This window comes from Martes martes, assembly GCF_963455335.1.
Source record: "Martes martes genome assembly, chromosome: 6".
Taxonomy (NCBI): Eukaryota; Metazoa; Chordata; class Mammalia; order Carnivora; family Mustelidae; genus Martes; species Martes martes.
Genome location: NC_137893.1, coordinates 103,195,483 through 103,211,518, shown reverse-complemented (window position 1 = coordinate 103,211,518; position 16,036 = coordinate 103,195,483).

Sequence of the window (16,036 nt, the reverse complement as noted above, 5' to 3'; positions counted from 1 at the left end):
AACACTTTTTCTGATTTGGATAATATTTTCACGACAGTAGATTATCTCCCAAATGTGAAATGAAGTATGCTCCTCTTGTGAAGTCACCTTCATGACTCCAAAAAAAAAAAAAAAAAAAAAAAAAGTCTAAATAGAACAAGGTAATGAAAGCAGAAATGTTCATGGATTCCATTCATTCTCAGAAAAAGTAATCCTCAGAATAAAGAAGAAAATGAGAGAGAATGCTATAAGGCTCAAACACATCTACTTTTAGAAATATTACAAAGAAAATAAGATAAAATAACCCACATTCCACTTCATGAAAACTCAGCAAATCCTTGGATCTGCTTAGAGATACTGAATGTGGTTATTAGAATAAACTACTATTGGCCTGGTAGCACTGGTATTATCCCAGTTTTACTGATGAGAAACCTGAACTCAGATATACGAAAGGACTTGCCCAAAGTCACGCAGCTAGTAAGGCAGCAGAATGAAGACTCAAATCAAGGTCTTCCAATACTGTAATCTAAAACTCTTTTCACCACTTTCCCTGAAAATTTGAAATTGGGTACCTACTCCTAATTTAATAGTCATAAAATTAGTATTTCTTAATGGATGTTCTTTCTACCCATTAGCTAATATTCCCTACCCAGCTGTATTAAAACCATTTCACATAATACACAAATATGGGCCTCTGGCACTTTGCAGTGTTCTGTACCCTCATTTAAAATTAAAGTGTAAATATGAAAGAAATGATTTCAGATATTCCCTCTTTCAACCAAAGTTATGACTTTTCACTGTTTTTGTCATTCAGTGGCACGTTTAAGAACATATGCATATAAAGATTTCCCAACATCTGAGGCATACATTGTAGAGGAAATGAAATGATAGTTGAGTTCCTTCTGGTATGTCTGTTTGATGAAGATCTTGTTCAGTTTCGACAACAGGTAGCAAAATAAAGGTTAGCTAATATGGTACATGTCATAATCAGTACAACGATGGGTAGTTTTGCTAACTGAATTAGATGTTAAACTGTAATTCAAAATATGTAATTATTGTTGGCTTAAACCATTCATTGTCCTAAACCATTATTTAAGTTGATCTAAACCATTCATTGTCAAATGTGTGCTACTAGTGTGTATTATTAGTTGACTAGTTAAGTTGATTCAAATTCATTGTCAGTGTGCTTCAAGCAATACCTTTGATTCCCATATAGTTGAGATACTGCCATTCCATTCATCCTAGACTATATCACCAACAGTGGCCAGCTTTCCCAGGATCATCACATACCATTGGTGACAAACTAGTAGTGTGAGAATAAATCTAACTTAATATTTCTCTTCTAAAGAAAGAAAGAAAACAACATGTCCTATATTTATACAGTTTATCTTCATATATGTAAGAGAACATACTTAAATTATTTTTAAAATTTTCCCAGTATTAAATCTAAAATTTTGTCAACTTTAGTAATATTACCAATTATTTCATAGGATATTTTATCAATCAGGATCCAATACAGAAAAAGAAGACTCACTATTAGTGTTTAAAGCAGAAGGGGTTTCATACCAGGATTGGTACACAGGTGATAGAATTGCTAAGAAGCCAACCAGGGATAGTAAAGCAACCCAGAGATTAGCAACTACCGGAAGATGGTACCATCTCTAAATTGGAGGTGCAAAGGATGGATGGTGTTACCAGAGTCCAGGGGCCAGGGCAACCTGGTAGAAGCTAAAACCTTAATGGGCCTGTCTGAAGAAACTAGAGCCAAAGAGGATAGGCAGCTAACATAGAAGATGCCACTTCAGAGAAATCAAGAGGGCAAGAAACACTCAAGCTTCTTTTGTCCTTTCTTCAAGTATCCCCCATTGTCCAAACACAGCTAGAACCCAGTGACAGGAGAGCCTGGAAACATAGTCTATAGAGACCAGCACCATGACTTAGAACAGAGGAAGAAAGAAGAAAGTGATCTGAGGGCAAATAAGCCAAGGATTAGATCAAACATTAAATGAAAGATGTTTTACAAAAATTTAGGTTTGTCTAGTATCTTTCTTCTGAGGAATGAAGTCTCCACATCCTTTTTTCCTGAGGCTCTTAAAAATTTCCAAGAAGTAAATTTATTTTGAAAGACTATAATTCCCCAATTTTATGTAATAAAAAGCACAAATCAGAACTCAGGCATAAATCTTAACAGTTTATGTGTCAGGGAGAAATTTTTGTATCAATTATCTTCCATGTACAAAGAATGAAATTTTCTATCTTGCAGCCTGCATATAAATAAACATATAATCCTTAAATATGTATCTTTCTTAATTGAGTCACTCATCTGTTTACCCAAGGGATCTTAATGAGCACTTCTTGGGGGGAGGGGGGCGGTGCATATGTAATCCAAGTGGCAAAAGGGAACAAAAATGTAGGTGAGAATGCAAAAGCAGCAGTATAGAATAATGGTCAAGGGTTTGGATCTGAAGTCAGATACATGTGATGCTGGGGAAGTTTCTAAACTCTGTGAGCTTTGGGTTCCTCTCATTTAAAATGGGATAGTAATATTTGTCTTACAGGGCCGTTGTAAGCACTAAGTTTGATAATGTATGTCTCACACTGAATAGAGCAGTTACTCTAGTCATCTTTTAGTTGTATTTTTTAAATAGACTCTCTAGTCAGTGATCTTTACTGTCCAGTTGTATTAAACATATTAAAATAACACAGTGAGCCCTCAATAAATGTCAACTATTATTATTACCATTTCAATAATGAGTAAGTCACAGATCGTTTTCCTAAAGAATCTTAAAAGGAGACAAGATTTAGATACTCAATTTTCATGTTACCCAGAAAGCAGTTGGTATATGTAAAGAGACACAGAGGCAGTTCTATTCCTGCCTATTAATGATGAAATAATAAAAAGTTTGTTTCCAACTTGAAATACCAGAAGTCTACACAGAGGCTGAAGTTTGAGCCAGTTTGAAAGAGATGTACAACTTGGATATATAGAGAGAAGTACAGAAGGAATCATGTGAATAAAAACATAAATGTGAAAATGTGGACATGCTAGGTGTCAATAGCAAATGTTAAGTAGGTATATTTGGGACAGAATATCCAGTGGGTGATAAGGGGTACTTGGGGTCAAATTTGGAAACAGAACATCAGTCAGTCATCAAGGACTGGCTAGAGGGTTTGGGCTTTCAGAAAGCAAACAGGGAGCAAATATCTAGAGAGGCCTTAGAGACCATAAAGGCATCATTTGGAAGTATGAATTAGAGTGGAAAAAATAAAGGCAAGGATCAAAACACATTAGGTAGTTTTTGCAAAAAAAATGCTAGGAGCAATCATGAGGAGTCGAATTAACCAATACTATGCATACGAGTTTTGTTCTTGGATAGAAAGAAAACTCTAGCAGTACTAGGACCACGCCTGGAATTCAAGAGAGGCGGCATCCACAGATAAGAATACAATCCACCTGATTCAATGTCTCCTGATATTCCATAACCACATCCTTCAACCCTTACTTTTCTCAGATAGAAACAATTTGGCAATTCTGTCTCAACATTATTATGGTGTGTTCTTAAATTCAATCCAGACCTGACTTTACAGGGCAACAGCCTACTCACAGGTTAATCCTATAGCAGAATAAGGGTCACCACAAGCTTCCTTCAAATCCGATAGAATTCCAAAAACAGCTAAATTCTTCAGGATGTACAGTGGTGACAAACTATTTCTGACTATGACTCAAAGCAATTTTCATCAGTCTTTAAGAGCATTAGAAGCCTGAACCTGGCTTTTCCTTCATTTAATTGAAATATATAGTACATATGTATTCATAAACTGGTATAAAAGGATAAAAACAAATGAGTAAGGGTATTTTTTCATAAAATGCAGTGAAAGTATTTTTCCTTTTATCATTGAAGTATCTTAGTGGGCCTCACCTTCACATATAGCCAAAACAGCCATTGTCCCGCATTATAATCAAGGTAGGTTGACTTATTTTTTAAATGAAACATAAATCATATCCTCTGACCTCATGCACTACAATATTCATATGTATCTGACAGAGCATTCAACATATTGGCATTTAATTAATTTTGTCTCTCTTTTTTCTAGATTTTGGTCTTCTGAAAATTGGGAACTATAACATATCCTTTACTTTTGTTTTATTTTCTGATCCAGTGCCTAATGAATACCTAGCAGACAATGGGTATTATCAGAAAATGTTTGATGAATAAATAAATGGAATATTAGTTTGATTTTTTCCCTCTATATTTTCTATACTTGTTTCTTCATTGAATTTTAACTACAGATTTTAATTATCTTATTTAGATGGACCTTTTATTAAAAATGGACTCAAAACCATGTTAGGAAGAAAATGAGGTATGAATTATACATTACATATAAATGCTGATTCTCAAGACAATTTCACATATGAAAGGCCAAAAAATCTAGAATCTTTCCTATATAAAGGAGGTCAATTTTGTAACCCATCAGCAATGAGAATGGCATATTGAGACTTTACCAAAGAGGAGAATTCTGTTCCTCTGGATGGGAGAAGTTGCTGTAAGTTCATTCATTTGTGGTGGTGGTTGTTTTTTTCAGTGACCCCATTTTTTTACTTTAATGCTACCTGTAGAGAAGAAAATCTCTAGTTAAAAAAAATGAATATTCTTTTATGGCATCTGCAATGAATCTGATAAAGCTCTCAGTATCTGATTTCTCAATGAATCAATTACTAAAAAAATCAGAAGATAATATTCACAACAATCATTTTACACTAGAATGAGATATGAGAGGAATGAAAGGAAATCTCCACAAATAATTTAAGAAGTAAAAAGATATTTTAAAAAGTTACATGTAGAAATACATATGAAGCAAAATGCTGTGTTACTTCTGGGAAAAAATCTGAATATCTGAGAAAAAACTAAGGCCCTGGGAGTCATTTGACTGGTAAAATAATAAAATTAGAAATAAAGGAGAGATACAAAGGAGAGGGGTCAGATCAGGATAATTGTAAGAAGGAAGGAAACAAGACTGATGGTTACTATATAAAGGAGGATAGTTATTATGATGAAGATAAATTCAAAGCTAATCCATTGCTAAATATGAGGACACAGAAAAGGAGACATTGGGAAGAAGTTTATTTATGTGATTAATAGAGAAGGGTCAGGATCAATGAGAAAAAGGACCACAGGTAATAAATATACTATTTAGGAAATGTCACTTCTTTTTTCACCAAATGACTGGGAAATCTCAGCCTTTGCTAGATTTGACAAAATGACAATTTTCAAGCAAATCACAAAGCAAGAACAAAAATAAGGTAATTTAAAGTCTCCTTTTGGAAATCATTAGACAGATTCTCTGTGAATTCAGATGTATGGTATGCTCTGTCCTTTAACCCAGACCCTAATAGTTTATATATCTTACAGCTAAGATTTTTAAAGGTAGCTAGATTGTAAATATATCATATAGAAGTGATTACTTCTGTTTTGTTTGTTTTTGTATTTCCCATATATCCTGAAGACCTTTGAAAATTCTGCACTTCTAGATAAAGACGATTCAGTGGCCATTTGCCACATTGTCACTCTTCCATCTGGGAGGTAAACTCCCACTAAAATTCCTACAGTGTGATAGCACAAGGCCTTCAGTGCTTAATTCCAAAAACATTCACTTCAAGTTTCAACACAAGAAGTGAAGGTATGGCATGTTCTAAAAAATTCTTGTATCTTTTTCTGTGTCCTGAAAAATTATGCATGACCTCTAATTTGTAATGTGTCCATTAGGAAATACAGGAAGCCAACCCACTAGTTTCCCGAAGGAGAAGAAGAATGTTGGATTTCCCTGGTACACTTTTACCACCTTTGTTATAAAGACAGAATCAATTCATCTTGCCCTTTAGAAGCAGTGACCAGGTCATTTCTAAAACTTTGATCTCTAACGTCACATACTAAAACAGCAGGGTGAAGAGGGGTAGTGTCCACCAGACTTACTTTTTAAACAAAATAGTAACTTTACCAGTAGAGGGCTGAGACACCACTGAAGGCAATATAGTATAGGATTATTGCTCATTATTTTGAGTAGAAAAGAGCATAGATGAATGTTCTTCATCTACGCATTCATCTATGCTTCCAATCTCAGGCCTGCCCCATGCTTATTGCATCAAAATGTTCATTGTAGCAAGATATCCAGGTGATTAGTAGGCACATTTAAGCTTGAGAAACACTGTTATAATTTTTCTCTTCAATATCTGAATCATGACCTAGCAAAGTATACAAAAATCACTGATTTGGGTAGGAAAAGAGAAGGTATTATCTCTTAATCTCTGTTGAAATTTCCCCAACATAACAGCATACTGAAATGGGCAGACAGTACATGCTCAATAAATACAATTCAATGCAACAAACCTTATATTCCCACCTACTACAAGTCCTGATCTCGCCCAAGGTTACTGAAGCTACTTACCAAAGAAAGGAATGATTCTTAGGAAACTTCTGTTGTTTACAAAATATTCTTCTATCCTGTCTCCCCACTCTTGGATTATACATGGATATTCACAGAAATTCTTTATGATGCTGTCAAAGAACAGTAAAAACACCCATTTGTTTAAGCTGTCTTATATCAAGATTTCACTGCATGTACTTATGTTTTAGGAGACATTATCCGAACTGCATTTATATCTGATTTTGTAAAACAGCATTTTAATGAGATTGTATCTATGTGAAAAGTATAGAGGAAGACATATACAAACAATAGGCAAGACAGTGTGATTATGTAACTGAAAACACCAGTTGAATAAAAATAGAAGTTAAAAAATATTATGATTCATACCAGCATATTTAGACATGCAAATCAAAGAAACTTCATGTATACTGCATAAATTATGGTTGGAATTAACTTGTTCATCTATTAGTGTTTATAAAATCAAGCATTTTGATTAACAAATAACAAAAATAGTTTTTATCTGATGATTTAAATTTATTTAGATCTTTTTCCAGATATAAAGTTAAAGATTTCATTTTAAGGCATACTATTACACAAAAACTACACTACCCTCCTTAAAAATGAGATAGTTATGTTTACCCATTTATTTTTAAATGAAATAATTATTTCATTTTCTGGCTTTTTCAAAAGCAGGCAATATTAATATTTCCATGGTGTCATCATTCTAATTATGACACTGTCAATTTAAATAATTATATACATAAATACTACAAAGAAATAATAAACCACAAATAATCATGCAAAAGTCAGCAACAGTAAACATGTAAATGTTAGAAAACTAGAAGCCTCTAATATAAATCAATTGAAAAGTTGATTCCAACCTAATAGATTAATTGCTAACCCATAAGCACTGACATACTGAGCATGGCTGCAGAATTGGAAGTTCTGAAATGTTAGTTATTTCATTGAAGGATTTACGCTAACTTTTTAAAGTAAATTTCAGTTTGGATCAGATCCAAGAAGAACCCATACTTCAGTGAGGCAGAGGACTCTATCTCAAGAAAGAACTTCCCGTCCTCGAATTGCCCACTCTCACCCCTTGAAATTCCTCTCCTGAAAAATCTATGGCAAATACAGTTTTACTCTGAGCTTTTCAGAAATAAGTGATGATCTTATTGAAAAGTTAGGAAGCCAGAGAATTCTTTAGAGAATTACTTTGTCCTCCAGAGAATTCTTGCAGTGTACACATATCCTTTGGGTGCTCAATATACATTTGTTAGAAGTTAGTATTATTGACTTGCTCTTAATAAGACTGAACACTACTAAATAACAGCTTAGAATTTAACAAGGACAACTCCATTTTCTTAGTCAGGTAGTTGAAATGTTATTGATTTTTTTGGTTTTCCTTGAGAAGATACATTGCTGAAAATATTCTTTATATATAAGCACTGTTAAATTGAAAACATTATACTAGAGGCACTCTCAGGGATTTATAAACCAGTATTTATACAAGGGTTTTTTGCTATATCTGATTGAAGTCAGTTAATATTTCTGGTGAAGCCTGCAAAAACAGTGGTCAAATAACTTTTTTAAAATGACAATTCAGATGCATTAGAAATTGCCATACACACGTAATTCTTAAAGATTGTTGAAAGACAAGGGGAATGAGATTGGTTTTACTAGTCTGCCAGTTCAAGAATCACCATAAGAGGGGAAAATTTAACATTTAAAAAGTACTACAGTCATTAAAAGAGTAAGTTTGACAGGAATAAGCACAAGGTAAGTAGAACAGACTAGAAAGTAAGGTATAGGACCAACAGTATATGAGAACTGAGTATATCCTAAGATGTCATTTCAAATTATTTACTTAATAAATCATCTTGTCTAACAGTTTATGCAAGCAAATGTACACTAAAAAATATGGACAGTTTAAAGATATAATGTATGAAACAAAGCTATCAAAGTATAAAAAAATTACAATTAATTAAATATTAAATAGTTTTAAAAACTAGCCCTGAGATGGGAACAGGTTCTTAAGCAAGGAATGATGCCCAGAAGCCATTAAATATTCTAACAAATTTAACTTTCCAAAATGTAAAGCTAACATATGATAAAAAAAGTTAAAAAAATTTAAAGCATTGCACTGACAGAAAATATTTGCATTACATGTAACAAGTAGTTGATGTCCCAAACATACAAAAAAAAAAAAAAAAACCACCCCTCCCATTTACAAAGAAAAGAAAAACAGTGCAATAGAAAAAAAAATGAGTCATGGATAAGAACAAATAACTCACAAAGTCCAAATAATAACCAGTAGACTTTTAAATAGTTGTTCACCCTTACATCTAATTAAGGAAATGAAAATTAAACACCATATAAATTTCATTTTAACTGAAATATTAATAACTATTAATAAAGTTTCAAAAGGTACACTATTACTGACAGTTTAAATAAGAGCAATCTTTTTGGAGAATAACTTAGCAGACATATTAATATTTCTTTTTCTTTTTAAATTTCTTTTCAGTGTTCCAGAATTCATTGTTTATGCACCACACCCAGTGCTCCATGCAATACCTGCTCTCCATAATACCCATCACCAGGCTCACCCAACCCCCCACCCCCCTATTATTAATATTTCTTAATGTGAGTTCAGTAAATACATTTTTAATATTTAGCCTAAAAAATAAAAAGAGCAATACACAAGAATGTAGGTATAAGATATTGTTGTTCTCAATATAAAAAAAAACTGGGGGCGCCTGAGTGGCCCAGTGGGTTAAACGTCCTACTCTTGGTTTCAGCTCAGGTCTTGATCTCAGGTCAAGAGACAGAGCTCAGGGAGGGCTCCAAGCTCTGCAGGGAATCTGCTTCCCTTCTACCTCTGCCCCTCCCCACACTCACCCAGGCTCTCCCTCTTTAAAAATAAAATAAATAAATCTTAAAAAAAAACCCTGGAAAATATAAATATGTAGTGAAAAAGAGAATAGTTAAATAAATTAATTACATTCATATAATCAACATATCATACAGCCATCAAAATTATTACTGGTTCATAAAGAAATCTACCAATGAATTGATAATTGAAAAAATACATTAATTCCTAAAAATAAGTACTTTTCTTCAAATGAGTGAATACACTAACTGTTCAATTATTATTATTATTTTTCAGATTGTATTTATTTGTCAGAGAAAGCACAAGCAGGGGGCACAGCAGGCAGAGGGAAAAGCAGGCTCCCTGCCTAGCTGGGAGCTGGATTCAGGATTTGATCCCACGACCCTGGGATCATGACCTGAGCTGAAGGCAGACGCTTAACCATCTGAGCCATCTGGGTGTCTCTCAATTATTATCTTAATGTGTCTACCTATGTAAGCACAAAAAATTCTGGTCTTGTTATCAGTAGTTCCTTCTGAAAGAGAGGATTAGAAGAAAAGGATGAAGGAGAGGGATTAACTTCATTTTGTCTCTAAGAGGTAAGATTATGAGGAGATTTTCACTTTTTTGCTTATTTTCACATTCGGAAATCCTGGAAATTAAATGTGTGTGTGTGTGTGTGTGTGTGTGTGTGTGTGTGTGTGTCTAGCAATGAAAATTAGTTTTCTTTGGGAAAAAACAATGTATTACATCAAACAAAATTATGCCTTCTTAGTATGAACAGAACTGTCTACTTTTCAAGAAAGCTTATTGATTTGGCTTGAAAAGAAATATTAAATCCAAATATCCTTGTAATAAGTTTTTTTTTTCCAGAGAAAGTATGTAAAAGATAATAAGCTGGGGCACCTGGGTGGTTTAGGGCTCTACACTCAGCAGGGAGTCCACTTGAGATTCTCTCCGTCTCTCTCTCTCTCTCCTTCTCCCTTCTACTTCTTCTCCCGCTCATGGGCTCAACCTCTCTCTCTCTCCCCCACTCCTCCCCTCTCTAAGATAAATAAAAAAATAAAATAAAATAAAATAAAATAAAATAAATTACAAAAATAAAATAAAATAAAATGCTAATAAGCTTTGTTGATTCTTCTGCTGGGGTTTTGGAAACTAACTTCTTCAAGTCAGCATGTGCTAGGTAACGGTATATTAATGAAAGTATTAATGTAATGGAAAGCAAAAACAGAACACAAAAATCACTTTTCTTGAACACAGTAGATGCCCCACTTTACAAGTAAGAATTTAAGGCCCTATACCTTTAATACAATCAGCTAATATAAACAGAACTATGATTTAAATTTTCAGCAACCCTAATTAATGTTCCTTTTCCCTTCTTTGGACTACGTGTGTGTTATTGCATGTGTTTCTTGACATATTTCTTGAATATGGTTGAATGGCAAGCAGCATCCTTTTCCGGTTGTTCCTAGTTTGCCTTATGATAGTGGTTCTCAAACTTCAGTGTGCATGAAAATCATCTGGAAGACTTGTTAAAACACAGCCTGCTGGACCACATCCCCGCAGTTTGTGATTCAGCCAGTAAAGGGTGGGCCAAAACTGTTTCACTTTTCGTAAATTCCAAGGGGGATGCTAATGCTACCATTCCGAAGATCTCACTTTGACAACCACTGTCTCATTGTGCTGCAGACACTGGGAAGCAAAAACTATGTTTTCCAGATTCCCTAGCAGCTAAGTATCTGGATGTGATTCGGGTTCCATCAATTAGATGCCATCTCCTGGGATTTGGAAAATGAACAAAAGGCAGAAGCTCATTTCATGTTCATTCTGGCTGTTTTCTGCTAGCAAGCAGGTGTACAGAGAACTAGGGTTTTCCACAGTAACGTTCCTGGGTCTAGCTTCCCGCAGAGGTGGCAGCTGGGTACTGAGAGACCTTTGTAGTGGCAGTGGCAGCAGCAGTAGCCCCAAAGGTGGCCCCATTTCAGCTTCCTATTCCCTAGAACACAGCATCAGCACTGGGATTCTCACTGGCACCTCAACTTCTGACTTGGCAGCAATGGTAGCTCCCTGACGGGTGGGTTCCACGTGTTTGGGAGTCACTCTTAAAGGCCCAGCCTAATTCCAGTTTCTTCCAGCCCTTTCAGTGATTTCCTAAGCACATAAGTACCTCTCTACTTAAAATTCCTAAGGTGGTTTCTGTTCCCTCTAGTGAATCCTGACCCAATAGAAATGTAAAGATGTTAAGATACGGTTCAAAAACAAGAATTTCTTCTGTGATTCAATCCTGCACAACCATGAGCAAATTACTCACTTAGTTTCTATAAATAGACATTTCTCAAACTAAAAATAGTTTACCATACTACCTAATAGAAATGCCAAAATATTTAGAATAATAAAGGAAATTTCCCCAAACTTAACTATAGTTGGGAAGCTCACTACTTCTTACAGAATACAGGTTAGTCCTCAGATGATAAGACAACAGAACTGGAAGGGATCCTAGGGGTTATTTATCCCAATTGCTCCTGCAGAAACTCCTGCCCTTGTACAGCAGAAAAGGACACTGAAATTCAGAAAACTTAAATGACAGCCTACACCCAAGCCTAGGACTTCAAATCTAATTCCTAACAGTTAATAAGTTAGTTGGGTTATCTAATTTACTGACAGAAATAGTTAGCACCTTATATACCACAATGTGTACATTATCATCTTTTTATGTCGATGTGTTTCCCATACCTTAGTATATTCTGTATTATAGTGTGAGGAAAAGTGTGTTTTATCAAGTGATGAGAAGAGATTGCATGGATAGCTATATGCACTTTATAGTTTGCGGCATTTTTATAAGTCTCATCTCATAAACATTTTTATTTCTATTTTTTTTTAATTTATTTATTTGACAGACAGAGATCACAAGTAGGCAGAGAGGCAGGCAGAGAAAGAGGAGGAAGCAGGCTCGCTACCGAGCAGAGAGCCGGATGTGGGGCTCGATCCCAGGACCCTGGGATCATGACCTGAGCCGAAGGCAGAGGCTTTAACCCATTGAGCCACCCAGGCACCCTCATAAACATTTTTAAATGATTCTTTTTTTCCCCCAATGAGTCTTTCCACAATCCTGTGGACATTAGTTACCATTTAGGGGCACCAGAATAAAATTCAGTATATACTGTATCTACTCTGTAATCAAGGTACCAAATGAATGTGACTCACACCAAAAATTCTGTTGAGCTTCTGGAAAGAAAGGTATCCTACAAGATAGCCATAGTGATGCAAATTTATTTTTACACTATTTTATATATTTATGAAGAAAAAAGCTACCGTAAGTCTTTAGAACCCACCAAGAAAAAAACTCAGAAATACAAAAATTGCCTGAGTCCATTGAATCAGTGTAGTTAATGTCTATAAGATACCCGTGGGCTCAGAAATTATGTGCTCAGGAGAGAAAGCATACTTCTAGAAATCAGGGCTTTGTTCTCCAGGAAACAGTAAAGGCAGTAATCAAAATGAAATAAAGGCACCCAATGAAGATTCCCATAGGTAAAACTGCTTCCTAAGTGGATGTTTGATTGCTCTCAGCTTCTCCTTTTATGTTCATCTTTCTACCACAAAGCCCATTCTCTGTGGCACTTCATAAGGTTGCTAATGATTTACTGTTGGAAGATGCAGGTGTCTAGAAGGGAGATACACAGAAATAGTGCGATTTTTTTTTAAATGTAGGAGTGTTGGACAGAAATAGATTTTAAAATTCTTATTCCATTACCTTTTTTTAAAAAAAGAAGAATGCATTTCCCCTATTTCACTCTGGTTATCTTAAATCTATGTCTATTTTAATACCTGAGTATTATTAGTATGCGAATTACTATAAGCAAGTTGTAAAGAATACAGTTTACCTTAGTATGTTCTTATTTCACTTTCATCTTTTTTGTTGCCCCATAGGCTCCCCCACAGGGTCACAATCAGGGATGCTATTGTCATGGACTTTACTCAAAAATTAACCTCTCTCTTCAGAGCTCTATTAACACCCTCAACTATTCATTGTGGCTAATTTTACCTGCATGTTAGAAGACAGGTCATCTAATAAACAACCCAGACTAAAGTATGAAAGACTAATCCCCCCCCCAAATTTCCGTTTTAAAAGAAGTCAGTTACTAACTAAATGAGTTTCTAAATTGTGAAATTTTAATCTGATGGGTGAGAGTGAAATTTTACTTCAAATGCAGTCTTCTTTCTAATCTGATGGGGGGAAAAATTACCCAACCAACAGTGTATCTTATATATTGTGCTTCTCAAAAGTTATTTTTTGTTCAAAATATATAAACAAGAAAATATATCAGTTTCAAATGATAACAACTGGCAACCAACCTGATTGGCAAGGACTTTGGTGGACTACCAGCCATGTGGGGCAAGGACAATCATGATTCTAACACAGATCAATTTTCAATGATGATCCTAAATAATTTCTTATATCCTATATCTTAAGAGAAGAAATAGTAAAATTTAAGGCTCCTTATGATATTGTCCCTAAATGGAAAAATCAAAGTTGAGCTCAATTTCCCTCTATCTGGTTTGTGAGGCTATGAACACTAACACACCTTCCTCCCCAGATTTCTGCTAGCGATTTTAGAGAAACGTGGCCCTTCAATCTCACAGTTACTGAATGTGAAGATGATGGCTTGGGGTTTTACTGTGCGGGGTATTTTCTTTCTCAAAATCAGAACTCACTACTTTATAGAGGTCAGGATATTCACTAATGAATCCTTAGATAATATTCTTTAGGAATATGGTGACGCTGTTAGTCAGCTAAGTCTAACAGGTCACCTACACCGAGTATTAAATACATTCTAAATGCATCCTGGACACAGCTAAGGTACTGCATACACTGGAGGTATTTAATGTACTTTAACATTCAAATGAAATGTGTGCAAGCCACAGGAGAGAACGTATTCACTGGCTTTTGAACGCTGCTAGCTCTCAGTTCTGCTCTTCCCCGCTGGATCCTCTCTTTATCCAAGACTGCTGCTTTTCTCTGAGTCTTCCCAATCCTGAAAAGCAGCCTTATGTATCCAATCCCCAAGTGGGTGTTCCCCCCGCTCAGACTGTCATTCGAGTTTCAGAAGTTACAAAGAGAGGGGCAAGGAAGAGCCAACCAAGAGTTTACGTGACCAAGAGCTTATTATGAGAAACCAGACATTCATGTGTATAAATCATCCTTCAGCTATGCTCATTTACCATCCAACTGCAGAGCGTTCTGGCTTTCTTTGGGTGGTTGGTCTACGTTCTCCACCTTCCTTTCAGTGACCCTCTCCATCCCCTGCTTCCCCTTTCTTCACCTTCTGTTGGAAATTTGAAAAGTCTCATTTTATTATGAAGGGCAATTTAATGTTTGCTTGTCTTTCTTCTCAGCCCTCCCAGGTATGCCTAAGCCCCATTGTTCTCAAGCAAATGCCTCATTTAAGCATTTTGCCAGGCAAAAAATGTCAACTTGAGGAAAATTATTCTATTCATCTAAATTACAGATGCAATTACATTATCTATATTTTCTCTTCAAAATGTGAGTATAAATATATTTCTAAATATATTTATTGACACAAATATGTATATTTAAACTGTAATAATTAAATTTGGTTTAGGTTTACTACAACAAGTTATTGTACACAAACCAAATAATATCTAATTAAACTTTTTTATAAATTTACATACCCGCAGGTTTGGCTGGTTCATTGCTGATAGAATCATCTTGTGTTAGTAGAAAAATTATTAAGGATCTGTGTTCTGATCAGTATATCCATAAAAGCATATTTTGATGTTAATAGAAAACAATGTTTATTTTGCCCTAAACTAGGTTCCTATCTGTAAGAAAACCCAGTAATTTTGAACTATTAGCTTATAATTAAATGTCATGCCTAACCAAGTGAGTTGTATCTGAGGTAGCAGTCAAGGGCAGATTCTGAAAATACTTTCAGTGTATGTTCTTCCCCACATAACTGACGGACTCCCATAGCAACATCCATTGCTTCTGTCTCTGTAGTGAATGGAAAAAAGTATATATCAAGTCACTGCGGGTAAATATGAAAGTACATATTTTATCAGAAAAAGTTTTATGCCATGAAACTTAGGGCCCAAAATCACAATGGAGATACTTAGAATCTTAATTATCCCTCTCAGCATTGATGATCACTTATCAATGCAAACAGCAAAGAAAAAATTATTTTAATTAATGTGCATATTAAAGGGAGGAAGAAACTATGCTTTCATGACTGATGTTCTCTATAAGAATAATTGCCTCATTAACCTTATGGTATCAACTCTGCCTCATTATGAAGGTCAGATGAATGGATTTATGTATTTCTAAGTAGCAGAAAATTGTATACAAAATATTGAAAGTGCTACCACTCCATTTGTCAGAGAGATAAAATTTAAAGGGCAATCCTAAAAATTAAATAAAATAGTCACAGGACTCTAATATACACAATTGCTATCCTTTATATTATTTGTGCAGAGAAAGTATGATGTGTCAGGATGGCTTTGTAAGTACACTCTTCAATAAACCAACATAAACTACACACATTCTAGGAATAAAATATGATCAAAACAGAAGTGTTTATATACAACTTTTAAAGTACAAGGGCACAAGTCCTAAAAAAAAGAGTTTAGAATGGTAAGACAAAATATAACCATTGCTCTGATTATACAAAAATTAAGTAGTGTGCTATTTTTAGGACATCACCTCAAGAAGTGTCAGGACTCTTGACCTATGTTAAATGAACA